We start from the raw sequence: 7002 nt of genomic DNA on the forward strand, positions 1-7002 counted from the left end.
AGGTTCCGGCCCGTTCCGGCCCTCTCAGCTCTTGGTCTGTACCCGGGGCCCCCTCCAGCCTGGCCCTCCGTGGCCCCCGGTCAGCTCGTTCTGCTCTGGATCTCCCCCTGGTGGAGTCGCTGGGTGGCAGGGGTGCCAGGGATCCGGGGGACCTGGTTCTGGTCTCAGCCCTGCTGCCACCACCTTGCAGCGTGACATCACCTTTCCAAGCCTTGGTCCCTTGTTTGCAAAATAAGAGGGGCCCTGACATTGTACAGTGTCACACTTTGACTTTAGCCGCAGTTTTTTGGTGCGTGTGCTTAAGTCACTGCTTGTAACAAAACTGATGGAAGACCCAGGATCGACAAGGCAGAAATTACTCTGTATTTCCTCACCACCCTCCAGCTCCTACTCCCTCCCTGACCTCCCTGTCCGCGCCGCCCCCCACCCCCCGCCCCTGCCACTGCACTGAGAGCCACCCTAGGCATGTTCTTTGCTTGACAGCAACTGAGGGCCAGCGTGTGAGCGAGGCCCCTGACTGCCTCAGTCCTCGCCTCCACGTGGGCTGGTTGGGGGGCCTGAGGTGGGCAGAACCCGGGCCTGGCTGACCAGAGGATTCCGGAGGTAAGACACATGGGCCAACCAAGGGCAAGGAGTGACCGAGTGACCGTGAGGACAGTTTTGCCTGGGGCTCAGTGAGGGAAGAGCGACCAGGGGTAAGTATGTAAGTCCTGAAATGAGCCCCATCCCAAATGCTTGGGGGCTGGCGCCGTGCTCAGTCAGGACCCACTCGGTTTCTGGAACTTGACCTGTTACAAGTCTGTGGACCCCATCCCCTTCCTGAGACAGGACTGCTGTGGGAGGACTCCCAGCCTCCCTGGCGGGTGCTGCAGGTGCCCAGAGTGAAGAAGGCGGCGTGACGCAGGTCTGTTTGCCCAGGTTCTCCCCATGATGTGGAGAGATTGTACAGGGTTGTGCACAATGTTCTGGAGGTTTTGAAATTCAATTATAAAAATTTCGAATGCTCTTGGTAGAAAAATTGGAAAGTACAGATAAGCAAAAATGAATGAATTTTAAGTAATTAAAGACCATCTTTGCTGGGGCCGGCAGGAGGGGGAAACGGGGAGTTGTTTAACGGGTACAGGGTTTCAGTTTTGCAAGATGAGAACGTTCTGGAGATTGGTTGCCCAACAGTGTGACTGTACTTAATACTGAACTGCACCCTTAAATGGTTAAGATGGTAAATTTTATGTTATGTGTATTTTGCCACAATTTTTTTTTTTTTAAAGAAAGGATTAAGGCTAGGGGTGCCTGGGTGGCTCAGTCAGTTAATCATCCGAGTCTTGATTTTGGGTCAAGTCGTGAGACGGAGCCCTGCGTCGGGCTCAACACTGGGTGTAGAGCCTGCTTGGGATTCTCTCTGTCCCTCTCCCTCTCCCTCTGCCCCTCCTCTGCTCACATTCTCTCTCAGCACAGGAAGGAAGGGAGGAAGGGAGAAGGGAGGAAGGGAGGAAGGATTAAGTCTAAAGGAAAAGAGGAAAGTTAGAGACCACCCATAGCTTTACTCTCCCGAGGTAACCACTGTGTGGAAGACAGACGGGGGCCTTCAGAGAGAGGGGCTTGTGAAAAGAAGCAGCACAGAAGGTCGCCTCTGAAGTGAGCTCCTGGGGCTCCGGGCTGGCCAGGGGCAGCAGCCAGGCCCCGGACTCCAGGCTGGAGCCTGCGGTTCCCAAAGACTAACCGTGGGCTCCCAGGGACCTCTCTCAAGCGACTGTCAGAGATGACCTATGGTCCCGAGGAGCTTGGGCCAGTGTGCGGTTATGGGAGGTTTGCTGCAGAGCAGTGCTGGGCTGACTGGGGAAGGTGGAGATGTGACTTATCAGAAGGCATGGCTCCCCTTAGTGTAAACTCGATGCCTGTCTCTCAAGTGTCTCCCCAACGTGTCAGTGGCTGGGTCCCATTTGTCACAGGTCACCAGTTACCATGGAAAGTGGAAAAAAACCACTCTGGGCTCTGCCCTGGAGCAAAAGGGATGGAGGTGGAAAGGCTAGCCAGCAGGATCCCACTCCCCGGCAGTGAGTCCCCTGTGGCAGGCCCTTCTGCACCGGTCAGGGTGGGGCAGCGTTCCCCGGAGCGCCCGGGGCTACTCCCAGGCCAGGGGTCCCCAACTCTTCTTAAGTGTCTGGGGTTTCTGGGGCTCGAGCCACCTCCCCCTCCTGGCTACGGTCACCCACATCCCTCCTCCTCTGTGTTCAAGAGCTGGGGCTCTCTCCACTTCCTATCTACTCCACTCCTTTTTTAAAAAAGAGAGAGTGCACATGCGTGAGGGGGAAGGCCAGAGAAAGAGGGGGACAGGGGATCTGAAGTGGCTGTGTGCTGACAGCAGAGAGCCCGATGCGGGGCTCAAACTCACAAACCTTCAGATCATGACGTGAGCCGAAGTCGGACACTTAACCGACCGAGCCACCCAGGCACCCCTCCATCTATTCCACTCTTGCCATTATCCTGGGAGGCATCGAAGTCCACATGGATGTCCCACTGCTGCCCTGTTTCAGTTCCCGATCTTTCCTTCAGCTCTGGAGACCTCTCCTCCACCCCGCCTCTTGGTTCCTTGGTGACCTCCTCACTCCCAGGACCTCCAGGAGTTTTTCCATTTCTGGAAGGGGGAACTCTTGACCATGACAGCCTCCTTCCTGCTCTTCCCCTATGATAGATTTATTCTTCTACCTCAGCCAGCCTTCCTCGTTCTCGACTGCTCTGCTTTCCTCCACTTCATCAGCTTCTTCCCATCTTCACCTCCCTTCGGATGTGTCCTACATCCCATGGTCCTTCTCTGCCAGGTCACACACAACCTTCTATGCCAGAATCTTTAAGCACCAAGGTGAACATGCTGGAATCATCCTTCTCAGAAGGTTTATTTTCTCTGGGAATTCACAGTCCCAAGACTAGTCTCAACAAACAAAGCTGCATTTTCCCACTCTTCCTTCTTTTAAGTATATATTCAGAAAATGTAAAGGACAGGGGCCGCCTGGTGGCTCAGTCAGTTAAGTGTTCAACTCTGGATTTTGGTTCAGGCCATGATCTCATGGTTGGTGAGTTCGAGCCCCGCATCAGGCTCCACAGTGCTTGGGACTCTCCCTCTGCCCCTCCTGCATACGCTCTCAAAATAAATAAATAAACTAAGAAAAAAAAAAAAAAAAGAAAGAAAATGTGAAGGACACGGCACTTCACATCTATTGCTACATAGTCAGATGGTATTTCCAAATCAGTCCTGACGTGTGGGGACCCACCTCGTGTTGTATACTTCTCAGACTCTTCCTTCCCCATGTTCCCTTCTAATGGATCCACCAAGTTTTCTTTGTCCCAGGACTTCCTTGTAGAGAGGAGCTGCCTTTTGGGAGCTTCCTGACATATTTACCGCATTCCTGGTGTGTGTGTGGGCCAGGAGTCCCTCAGAGTATGACCCTCGTCAAGAGACCAAACCCAGGCTCCCACTGCAGACACTGGAAGGGTTCCGGACACTCTACCGCTGACATCACCAAGTGGCCCATGACTCGCCCTCAGGCAGCTTGGCTGATCTGACATGGGACTCCTGTCTGGAGCAAGTGATCCTAAGACCCGTGACAACAGGGGCAGATGTGTCCAGGCCCACAGTGCCAACAGCAGCATCCCGTCCGGGCTGGTTCCTGGAGCTCCCGTCACCCGGGCTCCTTGGTTTCTGCCCTTTTTGCTCTGCCAGCTATCCTGGCCTTCCTGTTGCTGTTGTGAGCTACTGGGAGCTTTTCAATAAATTCCTTTTCTTCTTGAGTCGGCCAGAGTCGTTGGCTGTTTTTTGCAACGAAGAACCTTAACACGTGCATCCGTTCACTGGTTTGAAGATGACGCATTCTGTTTGTTCTACTAGTGGTTATCTTTATACGTTTCTAAGATGAGCAGATATTATCACTGTTTGTTAAAAGCCCAAACTACAGTAATACTTCTTAATCATCATTCTCTCTCACTGTTTTTAAAACTAGCTTTTTTTTTTTCAAGGCAAGAAAAGACGAGGACAGATTTAAGGCATTTGATCCTAGAAACATATGTACATTTTTCTAACAGCCTAAACCTCTTCAGCACAAGAAAAGAACCTGAGTGCGACAAAGCAGTAGGGTACAGAGGTGGTGAGCAAGGCCTCTGGAGTCAGGCCCCCTGGGTTTGAATCTCGGCTTAGCAGCTAATTAGCCTTAAAAGTCAGAATGGCCTTAGGCCAAAGTCAGACTGGACTGAAAGGTATTGATATTTCTAAACAAAGAATGTGCAACCTGCCTGCACACAAATAAGAGAACTCACAGGCTAAGAAGACAGCATCCTTCCAAACAGTGTCCAGGTTCCTAAATCTACAAGGTTTAGTGTGAGGATGGTAGTTACCCTCTCAGGTAAATGTCCCTTTGTGTGACCTCCTTTAATGCAGTCCCCTTTCACCCTCTTTCAAGCTTCTCCCCAGGGCAGGGAAGGACAACTAGGGGGCTGTTTAGGAACAGAGGCCCAAGGCCCAGGTGAGGGATTCATACCAATTCTTTTTTTTTTTTTTTTTTTTTTAATGTTTGTTTTTGAAAGGGGAAGGGGCGAGGAGGCGGGGGGGAAAAACAAGGGGGGGGGGGGGGGGGGGGGGGGGTTGCCGAGGATCCAAAGCAGGCTCTGTGCTGACAGTAGATAGCCCCCAGGTGAGGGATTCATGGAAGGCTGTACCTGGCTGGGTAAGAGTCCCCTGGCTCAGGAGAAGTGGCCACAGGCTGGGGCTAGACTGGAAGGCCTGGAAGCTGCTACCACATTCTCTGGAACATCTATAAGAGGAGCGGGATCTTTTTATCTATTATTCAAGTGTCTCCAGCAGCATGAAAGCAATGTGGGCATCATTCAGCTAGCACCACGTGCCAGCCATTGTACGGGGGTAGGACGGGGCATACAAACCTACTGGCCTAGAAGTGCTCGGACAGCTGGAACTCGGGGCGGCACCGAAGGGGGCACCTGCCTCAGTGGAGGGAAGGCATCCAGGAGGAAGTGATGCTGCTCAAGACTCAAAGGCGGGGGAGAAGGAGTCTGACTGGCCTCTGAGCTTTGGCCAGGAGAGGCGGAACTTCTCTTATGACAATTCCACCAAAACTGAATCCAGGGGAGGAAGGGAGGGACCCTAGAGGGAATGCAGGCTGTCAGAAGGAGGAAGGGACACCGGGAGGCAAAAACACAGCAAAGCAGACTGCGCTCCACATTCATGGCTTTTACTCTGCGCACTTCCCTGGCTGCCCTTCCTGGAATTTGGATTTGGAATCTTCCTGCCAGTCGTTTTCCCTGGCTGGTTTACCTCATTAGACATGCATAGGCAGGATTTCTTTTGTTTCTATTTTAGTCAATTTTAAACAATGAAGTATACAGAATGAAATGATACTTCTGTTCCCAACACCTACATAAACCACTGTTAGGCTCTTGGCAATTTGATTCCTATCATGTCCCCACACATATCCCCTCCCCCCATAATGAATAATAGATTGTTTTCAATCATTTGCTTTTCAAAACAAACTGCCTAGAACCATCAGGTAGAAGATTAATGGTTACAGTGGGTGATGAAGCTGACAACACCCGGAACAGTCTGATCGATTTTAACTTCACTAAAGTGGGACAACAAGACCCTAAGTGCCTCCTAGAGGAAGGCAAGAGAATTACACGCCACCAACCATGAAGTCTTCTGCAAAAAACCCTGAGCTTTAATGTAACGGAGCCTCCAGATCTAACTACCAGTTTAAAAGAACACTGAGGTTGGACGAATATGTTCAAGATACCATGAAGAGGGGCGCCTGGGTGGCTCAGTCGGTTGAGCATCCGGTTTTGACTCAGGCCATGATCTCATGGTTCATTGAGTTTGAGTCCCACATTAGGCTTCGCACTGACAACGCAGAGCCTGCTTCAGATCCTCTGTTCCCCTCTCTCTGCCACTTCCCCACTTTCTCAAGTGCTCGCTTTCAAAAATAAACATTAAAGAAAAAAAAGATACCTTAAAGGTGTCATCCAAATCCAGAATGAGGTCAAATTCTATAGGACAAATGACTTGGTTTCTTCAATAAATAGATAGCATTTAAAAGAGGTTTTCTATTAAAGATTTTAAATGATTTGAGACAATAACAACCAAATGGAATGTGTAGAAACTTTTGAATCTTAATTCAAGCAAACCAACAGTAAGAAGGCATTTTGGAGACAGAAAATTGAACACAGACTAGCTATTAACTGGTATCAAGCCAATATCATGTTAATGTACATAATAAAGTGTTTATAGGTAGAATGATAGGATGCCTAGGATTCACATTAAAATACTCAAGTAAAAAAAAATGAAGGGAAGAGGGGGGAAAGTAAGGCAGGGAATAGTTGCAAAAAATTTGGCAAAAATATTGAAATTTTGAACCTGGGTGATGGGTAAAAGTGGATTCATTTTTTATTCTATTTAATGTATGTTTGGAAATGTTCATAATAAAATCCTTTTTTCTTTAATGTTTATTTATTAAAATTTTTTTTAATGTTTTATTTATTTTTAAGACAGAGAGAGACAGAGCATGAGTGGGGATGGGGCAGAGAGAGAGGGAGACACAGAATCTGAAGCAGGCTTCAGGCTCTGAGCTATCAGCACAGAGCCCGATGCAGGGTTTGAACTCACAAACCTCAAGATCACGACATGAGCCAAAGTTGGGACGCTTAACCGACTGAGCCACCCAGGTTCCCTAATGTGTGAAATCTTTATTGCAAACTTAAAAAGAATTTTATTATGGGGGCACCTGGGAGGCTCAGTCAGTTGAGTGTCCGACTTCGGCTCAAGTCATGATCTCACAGTTCAGGAGTTCAAGCCACACACCGGGCTCTCTGCTGACAGCACAGCACAGAGCCTGCTTCGGATCCTGTCTCCCTCTCTGCTTTTCCCCTTCTTGTGCTCTCTCTTAAAAATAAACATTAAGAAATATTTTAAAAAATTCACGTCTATCAGTGTGACTGCTTCTTTAT

This window comes from Panthera uncia (genome assembly GCF_023721935.1).
Source record: "Panthera uncia isolate 11264 chromosome C1 unlocalized genomic scaffold, Puncia_PCG_1.0 HiC_scaffold_3, whole genome shotgun sequence".
NCBI lineage: Eukaryota > Metazoa > Chordata > Mammalia > Carnivora > Felidae > Panthera > Panthera uncia.